The sequence below is a fragment of the Heptranchias perlo genome, chromosome X (assembly GCF_035084215.1).
Source record: "Heptranchias perlo isolate sHepPer1 chromosome X, sHepPer1.hap1, whole genome shotgun sequence".
NCBI classification, from domain to species: domain Eukaryota; kingdom Metazoa; phylum Chordata; class Chondrichthyes; order Hexanchiformes; family Hexanchidae; genus Heptranchias; species Heptranchias perlo.
Genome location: NC_090370.1, coordinates 11,658,491 through 11,670,734, shown reverse-complemented (window position 1 = coordinate 11,670,734; position 12,244 = coordinate 11,658,491). Strand labels below are relative to the sequence as shown.

General features: G+C 44.7%; 1 protein-coding gene across 4 annotated transcripts in view; it reads right to left on the bottom strand.

Annotated features, from left to right (window-relative positions):
- LOC137307273 (rho guanine nucleotide exchange factor 25-like) overlaps nucleotides 1-12,244 on the bottom strand; it is a 279,817-nt gene that overhangs the window by 57,516 nt on the left and 210,057 nt on the right. The gene's annotated exons all lie outside the window — the stretch shown is intronic.

Here is a 12,244-nt window from a genome sequence, read left to right as displayed (position 1 = left end):
TCCTTATTGTGACATAGTGCTGTTCCGCTATTAGTTAGTGAGAGGTGCTGGCTGTTAAATCACCAGCTTATGACAGCTCTCTCTCTTTCCAATTACAGCTTACACTCTTCAACTGGATTGCCATCTGTCAGAACCTGCAATTTACGCACGGTTTTGTGTGTGTTTTAGCAACAAAAAAACAATTGTGGAGACAGGGCAAATATATGAACGAAAAATTCCGGAAAAGGGAACCAATAGAGAAAAAGCACGCAGCCCCTTCCCGATCTGGCCACAAATCCAATGGATTGCACCCAAAATGTGCTCCGCCTGATCTGATCTGAACACACCTCTATTTGCAGGTTCAGGGCATTCATTACCTTAGGCCCAAAGTACCTCAGAAACAGGCCCACCCCTCGGCATCTGGAAATGGGGCCAGCAATCCAACCGCCTGTGATGCAAATGGCCACCAGCTGCAGGGACGCCTGGGTGCTTTTTCCCTGAGAAATAAGCGCGCCCCTGGCACAAAGCATCCAGAAGTCACCCAGCATGTGTCTTGGGCTGCATTATACGGGCACTTTACAGTGATGCATAAGCGACGATACGTGCTGGAAGATCGTCCACTATCCAGCCCGAAGAAAGCTGCGGATAAGGAAAATTTGGCCAGTGCGGCCTACCGCTGCCTCACCGCCCCAACCTAAATTTACCACCCTCCTCCCCCGTCCACCTCTGCCAAAATTGCCGCTGGCTGTTACTTTCCCATCTGCAAATGGCAGCAGGGGGACTGAGTTTCCGGCCCATTTCCCTCCCGTCTGTTCCTGTTCCCATCGCACCACGGGACTGCCAAGTGAAGCCTGGTGGTAGTCCCTGGGATAGCGGAGGGGAGGCCCTGAAGTCCCCTGGTAGAGGGAGAGGCCTTGTTGCATCCTCCTCTCCCTCCATGTCACCAGCTGTTGCCTGTCGAAGGCCTTGGGCCCAGCCGAAGGCTTCAGCAGGAGAATTTGTTGCAGTCTTTGGGGCTCTTCTGTCCCTTTAATACGGCTTCCGTCATTTCAGATGCTACATTGTCTGTTCCACTGCAGCACCGCCTGGATTTTGCTTGAGGCTACTGGTGGGCTATCTTTTTGCCGGCAGGAATCCCACCATGAATGCATAATACCCCCTAACCCAGGAAAGTGGGCCAGGATCACGGCAAGCTCAGGGTGCGCTGTAGAGGTGACAAGAGGGAAATCCAGCACTATAAGTTCAGAATCAGATTGGTGATCTCACTTCCTATACACACTGAGGTAGGAGGGGTGAAATCCCTGGAAGGGGTGTAAACCGTTTTCCAGTTCACAGGCTACAGTATGACTCTGGTCTGCCAGAGTTCTGGTGCACAGTAGGATGTAGGATGGATATAATAGCATTAGGGCTGCAAGAACATAGGAATAAGAACATAAGAACATAAGAAATAGGAGCAGGAGTAGACCAATCGGCCCCTCGAGCCTCCTCCGCCATTCAATAAGATCATGGCTGATCTGATCCTAACCTCAAATCTAAATTCATGTCCAATTTCCTGCCCACTCCCCGTAACCCCTAATTCCCTTTACTTCTAGGAAACTGTCTATTTCTGTTTTAAATTTATTTAATGATGTAGCTTCCACAGCTTCCTGGGGCAGCAAATTCCACAGACCTACCACCCTCTGAGTGAAGAAGTTTCTCCTCATCTCAGTTTTGAAAGAGCAGCACCTTATTCTAAGATTATGCCCCCTAGTTCTAGTTTCACCCATCCTTGGGAACATCCTTACCGCATCCACCCGATCAAGCCCCTTCACAATCTTATATGTTTCAATAAGATCGCCTCTCATTCTTCTGAACTCCAATGAGTAGAGTCCCAATCTACTCAACCTCTCCTCATATGTCCACCCCCTCATCCCCGGGATTAACCGAGTGAACCTTCTTTGTACTGCCTCGAGAGCAAGTATGTCTTTTCTTAAGTATGGACACCAAAACTGTATGCAGTATTCCAGGTGCGGTCTCACCAATACCTTATATAACTGCAGCAATACCTCCCTGTTTTTATATTCTATCCCCTTAGCAATAAAAGCCAACATTCCGTTGGCCTTCTTGATCACCTGCTGCACCTGCTTACTAACTTTTTGATTTTCTTGCACTAGGACCCCCAGATCCCTTTGTACTGCAGTACTTTCCAGTTTCTCGCCATTAAGATAATAACTTGCTCTCTGATTTTTCCTGCCAAAGTGCATAACCTCACATTTTCCAATATTGTATTGCATCTGCCAAATCTCCGCCCACTCACCCAGCCTGTCTATATCCCCTTGTAGGTTTTTTATGTCCTCCTCACTCTCCACTTTCCCTCCCATCTTTGTATCATCTGCAAACTTTGATATGTTACACTTGGTCCCCTCCTCTAAATCGTTAATATAGATTGTAAAGAGTTGGGGACCCAGCACCGACCCCTGCAGAACACCACTGGCTACTGGTTGTCAGTCCGAGAATGAACCATTTATCCCAACTCTCTGCTTCCTGTTTGATAACCAATCCTCCACCCATGCCAGAATATTACCCCCAATCCAGTGATTCTTTATCTTGAGCAATAATCTTTTATGTGGCACCTTGTCGAATGCCTTCTGGAAGTCTAAATACACTACGTCCACTGGTTCCCCTTTATCCACCCTGTACGTTATGTCCTCAAATAACTCAAGCAAATTTGTCAGACATGACTTCCCCTTCATAAAGCCATGCTGACTTTGTCCTATTAAATTATGTTTATCCAAATGTTCCGCTACTGTCTCCTTAATAATAGACTCCAAAATTTTACCCACCACAGATGTTAGGCTAACTGGTCTATAATTTCCAGCCTTCTGCCTACTACCCTTTTTAAATAAGGGTGTTACAGTAGCAGTTTTCCAATCTGCCGGGACCTTTGCCGAGTCCAGAGAATTTTGGAAAATTATTACCAAAGCATCCACAATCCCTACTGCCACTTCCCTCAAGACCCTAGGATGTAAGCCATCAGGTCCAGGGGATTTATCCGCCTTGAGTCCCATTAATTTACTGAGTACCAATTCCTTAGTGATTTTAATCGTATTTAGCTCCTCCCCCCCAGAGCCCCCTGTTTGTCCAGTGTTGGGATATTCTTAGTGTCCTCTACCGTAAAGACTGAAACAAAATATTTGTTCAGCATTTTTGCCATCTCCACGTTTCCCACCATTAATTTCCCGGTCTCATCCTCCAAGGGACCTACGTTTGCCTGAGCCACCCTTTTTCTTTTTATATAACTATAGAAACTCTTGCTATCTTTTTTTATATTTTTTGCTAATTTATTTTCATAATCTATCTTCCCTTTCTTAATCAATCCTTTAGTTACTTTTTGCTGTCTTTTGAAGACTTCCCAATCTTCTATCCTCCCACTAAGTTTGGCTACCTTATATGTCCTTGTTTTTAGTCGGATACTATCTTAATTTCTTTACTTAGCCACGGATGGCTGTCATTTCTTTTACACCCATTTTTCCTCAGTGGAATATATATTTTTTGAAAGTTGTAAAATAACTCCTTGAATGAACACCACTGCTCATGTACCGTCTTACCCTTTAATCTATTTTCCCAGTGCACTTTAATCAATTCCGCTCTTTCGGAACAGGAGTAGGCCATTCAGCCCCTTGAGCCTGTTCCCCCATTCAATTAGATCATGGCTGATCTGCATCTTAACTCCATTTACCCACCTTGATTCTGTAACCCTTAATCTCCTTACCCAACTAAAATCTATCAATCTCAGTTTTGAAATTTCCAATTGACCCCCAGCCTCAACAGCTTTTTGGGGGAGAGAGTTCCAGATTTCCACTCCCCTTTGTGTGAAGAAATCCTTCCTGACATCACCTCTGAATGGCCTAGCTCTAATTTTAAGGTTATGCCCCCTTGTTCTGGACTCTCCCACCAGAGGAAATAGTTTCTCTCTCTCTACCCCATCAAATCCTTTAATCATCTTAAACACTTCAATTAGATCACCCCTTAATCTTTTATATCCAAGGGAATACAAGTCGAGTCCATGCAACCTGTCCTCATAATTTAACCCTTTTAGCCCCGGTATCATTCTGGTGACTCTGCGCTGCACCCCCTCCAGGGCCAATATATCCTTCCTGAGATGTGGTGCCCAGAACTGAATGCAGTTCTCCAGATGGGGTCTAACCAGAGCTCTGTACAGCTGTAACATAACTTCCACCTTTCCACCTCTTTGTATTCCAGAATTACTGCCCAGACAGTTATAGTTGTTTCTATCTATACTTCCAAATGCTCAGTGTTTAAGTTTTTACTTTAATGTTCAATACTTTCTTTCGGTATGATTGTGCGTGCGCCAATGACCGTAGTACATGGATATCCTGGAGCCTGGAATCAGCTTTGGAACTGCTAAAAGTCTGAGTGGCTGATATAACTCCATTCGATTGTGCACTTGAAAACGAATTGGTCTCACATCAGTACGTGAGGGTATAACTAAGCTTTCTCACAGTTGCTCCATTTTGTCCCCTTTTACAGCCGCAAATTTGGCCCTAAATCACAAGGTCGAATCACCACACCATGGGGTAGATTTTAACTAGCGGACAGAGCGCGGAGGCTGGGCGCTCAATGGTCTTGACGGGAGGCCCGGGCCTCACTATCATAGGGCCAGCTGGCGGACAACGAGAATCCCAGGGCAGACCGGGGTTGGGGGGGGGGGAGGATACCAATGCGACAGCAGCCCAGGCTGTTTCTGTGGAGCCTGAAGGAGCTCTCCCGCTTCTCCCGGCCCCAAAAACCGAGATTAAAACTTACCTTCTGGGCTCCTCTTCGGCTGGACCGCCAGCTGAAAGGGTGTGGAGCGCACATGTCACACGCCCCACCCAATACTGTCCTAAAATGGCAATTGGGGTCGTATGTACATTAGAGGATCCAAATTTGCATATTAAAAGAGCTCATTCCTTGTCTCAGGCTGGGCACTCCGGCCGTCCAGCGATGGGCGTTTCCGAAGTTGGCAGCGGACAGATCAGGAGCGGGCACGGGGCAGTAAGAGTTTGCCCACCATTTTAGTGGCGTAACAGCCCCCTTTCCACCCAGCAGCGCCAATGAAAATCTAACCCCCCCCATCTCTATGTACTTATTATTGTTTACTCATGGCTTGAATAAACCCAATATTGAGTGCGCTACAAATGGGAATATCACGGGAGCGGTCTGTCTTTATTTCTCTTTTTATCTCCCTTGTTCCCTTACTCCCTCCTGCTTGCTCCTGACATTGCCATCACTCTCTCCTACATCTGTTTTACTCTTTCTCTTACCTGTTCCTCCTGTCAGATTTTTCATCTCTCTAATTTTAGATAAATGTGAGGTGATGCATTTTGGTAGATCGAATTGGGCCAGGACCTACTCCGTTAATGGTAGGGCGTTGGGGAGAGTTATAGAACAAAGAGATCTAGGAGTACAGGTTCAAAGCTCCTTGAAAGTGGAGTCACAGGTGGATAGGGTGGTGAAGAAGGCATTCAGCATGCTTGGTTTCATTGGTCAGAACATTGAATACAGAAGTTGGGATGTCTTGTTGAAGTTGTACAAGACATTAGTAAGGCCACACTTGGAATACTGTGTACAGTTCTGGTCACCCTATTATAGAAAGGATATTATTAAACTAGAAAGAGTGCAGAAAAGATTTACTAGGATGCCACCGGGATTTGATGGTTTGACTTATAGGGAGAGGTTGGATAGACTGAGACTTTTTTCCCTGGAGAGTAGGAGGTTTAGGGGTGATCTTATAGAAGTCAATAAAATAATAAGGGGCATAGATAAGGTAGATAGTCAAAATCTTTCCCCAAAGGTAGGGGAGTCTATAACGAGGGGGCATAGATTTAAGGTGAGAGGGGAGAGATACAAAAGGGTCCAGAGGGGCAATTTTTTCACTCAAAGGGTGGTGAGTGTCTGGAACGAGCTGCCAGAGGCAGTAGTAGAGGCGGGTACAATTTTGTCTTTTAAAAAGCATTTGGACAGTTACATGGGTAAGATGTAAACAATTTTACAACACCAAGTTATAGTCCAGCAATTTTATTTTAAATTCACAAGCTTTCGGAGGCTTCCTCCTTCGTCAGGTGAACGATGTTCACATCGTTCACCTGACGAAGGAGGAAGCCTCCGAAAGCTTGTGAATTTAAAATAAAATTGCTGGACTATAACTTGGTGTTGTAAAATTGTTTACAATTGTCAACCCCAGTCCATCACCGGCATCTCCACATCATGGGTAAGATGGGTATAGAGGGATATGGGCCAATTGCAGGCAAGTGGGACTAGCTTAGTGGTATAAACTGGATGACATGGACATGTTGGGCCGAAGGGCCTGTTTCCATGTTGTAAACTTCTATGATTCTATCTCCCTTGCTCCCTCACTGTCTCTCCTTCTTGCCCACGTTCCTTTTGCCACCATGCTCTCCTACATATCCCTCCTGCTTTTGTCTGCCTGTCCCTTGCATTTCCTGTCATCACTCTCTGCTGCATCTCTCACACTCCCTTCTGCATCTGTCTCATTCTCTCCTGCACTCCCTCCTGCCTGATCCTTCCTCTCCATCTTCTGCCTGTATTTTGCAATCTCGCACCTCACCCTTTCTTCGTCTCTTGCCCTCTGTCTCGCATTTACTGCCATTGCCCACTCGCTCCACTCCGTGGTTGTCCTCCTCCGCTCATCCCCAACTTGAGTGCCCTCTTCTTTTTCTAAATTCCTCCCTCATTATCTGGCCGTCCTCTATGTCCTCCCAATTATTCACAGCAACCGCCAACAGATTACAGTCTGTCAGGTCCTACTCCAACCAATACTTTCAGAAATATGATAGTAATATCATCACACAGAAGGAAAGTTTATATTTTCAATTACTGTGCACTGAGGTCACAATCCAATTGTAAAACTCGATAATTAAATCTCTTATCTCTTAATGCCTCTGTCTCGCCAAATTTCATCTACTGTGCCTTTTTCATTGTAAAGTCAACTAGAAAGAGCTGACATTTGGAGAGTGAGGTAACAGAATTGCTCAAATTCCTTCTAATGAAGGTCAATCTGCTTATTATCCCTCGGTTTTCAATAGACATAACTTACTCTCATTTCAAGATAGAATGACAGCTCACAAGCCAATACTATTCTTTGAAATTGGCTATTACTTTTTTAAAAGTGAGAATGAAGCTTTCATTTGGAGTCAGAGGTAATATTATTATTTTTACATAGTATTAACAGCACAGAAACAGGCCATTCGGCCCAACTGGTCCATGTCGGTGTTTGTGCTCCACATGAGCCTCCTCCCACCCCATAACATCCCGAAACATACAATGACAGGTGAAATGAACACTCAAGCTGCATTGAATACAAGCTCCCAACTGCCTCGTGTTAAGACTGATAAAGGACAAAAGTATGTTTTTTATTGTTGACAGTAACTCATTATTAGAATGTACAGACAGTAATTAGAATAATCAGAAAGTGGTGAGAAAGTGGAGGTGAATAGCAGATATACATTTAAGGGAAAGCTAGATAAGTACATGAGGGAGAAAGGAATAGAAGGATATGCTGATAGGGTGAGATGAAGGAGGGAGGGAGGAGGCTCGTGTGGAGCATAAACACTGGCATAGACCAGTTGGGCCGAATGGCCTGTTTCTGTTCCGTAAATTCTATTTTAAAAAAACTACGTCCGACTACAAATGAAACCTTCAATCTCACATTAAAACAAAAATCCGGTTCCGAGATCTTTAGGGGATATATATCAAATTTGGAAATGAATACTAAATTATTAAGAATATCAATACTGTGAAATTTTGACTGAGGTGGGTTCTATTCTTTGCTCTCGTAGTTGGGACTTGCACTGAACTAGACGAAATGAGGCATCTCACTCCCTCAGTTGGTTTATCACTCCGTACGGTATTCTTAGTCCCTCAGTTAGTTTCACCCTCTTGACTGTTTGACTCTTAATCAGTTTCAGCTTCTTAGTTAGTTTCATTTCCCTTGTCAGCTGCAGTTTCTTGGTCAGTTCCGATCTCTCTGTTAATTGCACTCCCATGGTCAGTTTCAATCTCTTGGTCAGTTCCGATCTCTCCGTTAATTGCACTCCCATGGTCAGTTTCAATCTCTTGGTCAGTTCCGATCTCTCCGTTAATTGCACTCCCATGGTCAGTTTCAATTTCTTGGTCAGTTTCAATCTCTCCGTTAATTGCACTCCCATGGTCAGTTTCAATCTCTTGGTCAGTTTCAATCTCTCCATTAATTGCACTCCCATGGTCAGTTTCAATCTCTTGGTCAGTTCCGATCTCTCCATTAATTGCACTCCCATGGTCAGTTTCAATCTCTTGGTCAGTTCCGATCTCTCCGTTAATTGCACTCCCATGGTCAGTTTCAATCTCTCCGTTAATTGCACTCCCATGGTCAGTTTCAATCTCTTGGTCAGTTCCGATCTCCCCGTTAATTGCACTCCCATGGTCAGTTTCAATCTCTCCGTTAATTGCACTCCCATGGTCAGTTTCAATTTCATGGTCAGTTTCAATCTCTCCGTTAATTGCACTCCCATGGTCAGTTTCAATCTCTTGGTCAGTTTCAATCTCTCCGTTAATTGCACTCCCATGGTCAGTTTCAATCTCTTGGTCAGTTCCGATCTCTCCGTTAATTGCACTCCCAAGGTCAGTTTCAATCTCTCGGTCAGTTTCAATCTCTCCGTTAATTGCACTCCCATGGTCAGTTTCAATCTCTTGGTCAGTTTCAATCTCTCCGTTAATTGCACTCCCATGGTCAGTTTCAATCTCTTGGTCAGTTTCAATCTCTCCGTTAATTGCACTCCCATGGTCAGTTTCAATCTCTTGGTCAGTTCCGATTTCTCCGTTAATTGCATTCCCATGGTCAGTTTCAATCTCTCCGTTAATTGCACGCCCATGGTCAGTTTCAATCTCTTGGTCAGTTCCGATCTATCCGTTAATTGCACTCCCGTGGTCAGTTTCAATCTCTTGGTCAGTTCCGATCTCTCCGTTAATTGCACTCCCATGGTCAGTTTCAATCTCTGGTCAGTTTCGATCTCTCCGTTAATTGCACTCCCATGGTCAGTTTCAATCTCTCCGTTAATTGCACTCCCGTGGTCAGTTTCAATCTCTTGGTCAGTTTCAATCTCTCCGTTAATTGCACTCCCATGGTCAGTTTCAATCTCTGGTCAGTTCCGATCTCTCCGTTAATTGCACTCCCGTGGTCAGTTTCAATCTCTTGGTCAGTTTCAATCTCTCCGTTAATTGCACTCCCATGGTCAGTTTCAATCTCTGGTCAGTTCCGATCTCTCCGTTAATTGCACTCCCGTGGTCAGTTTCAATCTCTTGGTCAGTTCCGATCTCTCCGTTAATTGCACTCCCATGGTCAGTTTCAATCTCTGGTCAGTTCCGATCTCTCCGTTAATTGCACTCCCGTGGTCAGTTTCAATCTCTTGGTCAGTTTCAATCTCTCCGTTAATTGCACTCCCGTGGTCAGTTTCAATTTCTTGGTTAGTTCCGATCTCTCCGTTAATTGCACTCCCGTGGTCAGTTTCAATCACTTGGTCAGTTTCAATCTCTCCGTTAATTGCACTCCCATGGTCAGTTTCAATTTCTTGGTCAGTTCCGATCTCCCCGTTAATTGCACTCCCGTGGTCAGTTTCAATCTCTTGGTCAGTTCCGATCTCTCTGTTAATTGCACTCCCGTGGTCAGTTTCAATCTCTTGGTCAGTTTCAATCTCTCCGTTAATTGCACTCCCATGGTCAGTTTCAATCACTTGGTCAGTTTCAATCCCTCCTTTAATTGCACTCCCATGGTCAGTTTCAATCTCTTGGTCAGTTTCAATCTCTCCGTTAATTGCACTCCCGTGGTCAGTTTCAATCTCTTGGTCAGTTTCAATCTCTCCGTTAATTGCACTCCCATGGTCAGTTTCAATCTCTTGGTCAGTTCCGATCTCTCCGTTAATTGCACTCCCATGGTCAGTTTCAATTTCTTGGTCAGTTTCAATCTCTCCGTTAATTGCACTCCCATGGTCAGTTTCAATTTCTTGGTCAGTTTCAATCTCTCCGTTAATTGCACTCCCATGGTCAGTTTCAATCTCTTGGTCAGTTTCAATCTCTCCGTTAATTGCACTCCCATTGTCAGTTTCAATTTCTTGGTCAGTTCCGATCTCTCCGTTAATTGCACTCCCATGGTCAGTTTCAATTTCTTGGTCAGTTTCAATCTCTCCGTTAATTGCACTCCCATGGTCAGTTTCAATCCCTTGGTCAGTTCCGATCTCTCCGTTAATTGCACTCCCATGGTCAGTTTCAATTTTTTGGTCAGTTTCAATCTCCCCGTTAATTGCACTCCCATGGTCAGTTTCAATCTCTTGGTCAGTTTCAATCTCTCCATTAATTGCACTCCCATGGTCAGTTTCAATCTCTCCGTTAATTGCACTCCCATGGTCAGTTTCAATCTCTTGGTCAGTTTCAATCTCTTGGTCAGTTCCGATCTCTCCGTTAATTGCACTCCCATGGTCAGTTTCAATTTTTTGGTCAGTTTCAATCTCCCCGTTAATTGCACTCCCATGGTCAGTTTCAATCTCTCTGTTAATTGCACTCCCATGGTCAGATTCAATCTCTTGGTCAGTTTCAATCACTCCGTTAATTGCACTCCCATGGTCAGTTTCAATCTCTTGGTCAGTTTCAATCTCTCCGTTAATTGCACTCCCATGGTCAGTTTCAATCTCTTGGTCAGTTCCGATCTCTCCATTAATTGCACTCCCATGGTCAGTTTCAATCTCTTGGTCAGTTCCGATCTCTCCGTTAATTGCACTCCCATGGTCAGTTTCAAACTCTTGGTCAGTTTCAATCTCTCCGTTAATTGCACTCCCATGGTCAGTTTCAATCTCTGGTCAGTTCCGATCTCTCCGTTAATTGCACTCCCATGGTCAGTTTCAATCTCTCCGTTAATTGCACTCCCATGGTCAGTTTCAATCTCTTGGTCAGTTCCGATCTCCCCGTTAATTGCACTCCCATGGTCAGTTTCAATCTCTCCGTTAATTGCACTCCCATGGTCAGTTTCAATTTCATGGTCAGTTTCAATCTCTCCGTTAATTGCACTCCCATGGTCAGTTTCAATCTCTTGGTCAGTTCCGATCTCCCCGTTAATTGCACTCCCATGGTCAGTTTCAATCTCTCCGTTAATTGCACTCCCATGGTCAGTTTCAATCTCTTGGTCAGTTTCAATCTCTCCGTTAATTGCACTCCCATGGTCAGTTTCAATCTCTTGGTCAGTTCCGATCTCTCCGTTAATTGCACTCCCAAGGTCAGTTTCAATCTCTCGGTCAGTTTCAATCTCTCCGTTAATTGCACTCCCATGGTCAGTTTCAATCTCTTGGTCAGTTTCAATCTCTCCGTTAATTGCACTCCCATGGTCAGTTTCAATCTCTTGGTCAGTTTCAATCTCTCCGTTAATTGCACTCCCATGGTCAGTTTCAATTTCTTGGTCAGTTCCGATCTCTCCGTTAATTGCACTCCCGTGGTCAGTTTCAATCTCTCCGTTAATTGCACTCCCATGGTCAGTTTCAATCTCTTGGTCAGTTCCGATCTCTCCGTTAATTGCACTCCCATGGTCAGTTTCAATCTCTCCGCTCATTGCACTCCCGTGGTCAGTTTCAATCTCTTGGTCAGTTCCGATATCTCTGTTAATTGCACTCCCATGGTCAGTTCCGATCTCTCCGTTAATTGCACTCCCGTGGTCAGTTTCGATCTCTTGGTCAGTTCCGATCTTTCCGTTAATTGCACTCCCGTGGTCAGTTTCAATTTCTTGGTCAGTTCCGATCTCTCCGTTAATTGCACTCCCGTGGTCAGTTTCGATCTCTTGGTCAGTTTCAATCTCTCCGTTAATTGCACTCCCATGGTCAGTTTCAATTTGTTGGTCAGTTCCAATCTCTCCGTTAATTGCACTCCCGTGGTCAGTTTCAATCTCTTGGTCAGTTTCAATCTCTCCGTTAATTGCACTCCCGTGGTCAGTTTCAATTTGTTGGTCAGTTCCGATCTCTCCGTTAATTGCACTCCCGTGGTCAGTTTCGATCTCTTGGTCAGTTCCGATCTTTCCGTTAATTGCACTCCCATGGTCAGTTTCACTTCCTTGTTCAGGGCCTCATTGCATCGACTGCTTTCGTGCTCCCTTGATTTCTGTTGAAGGATAGCTGTCAACATTTTTGTGCACTTACTAGCTAGTAATTGTGGAATAGAAAGATTCTTGGGTGATCTCTCTCCATATCTT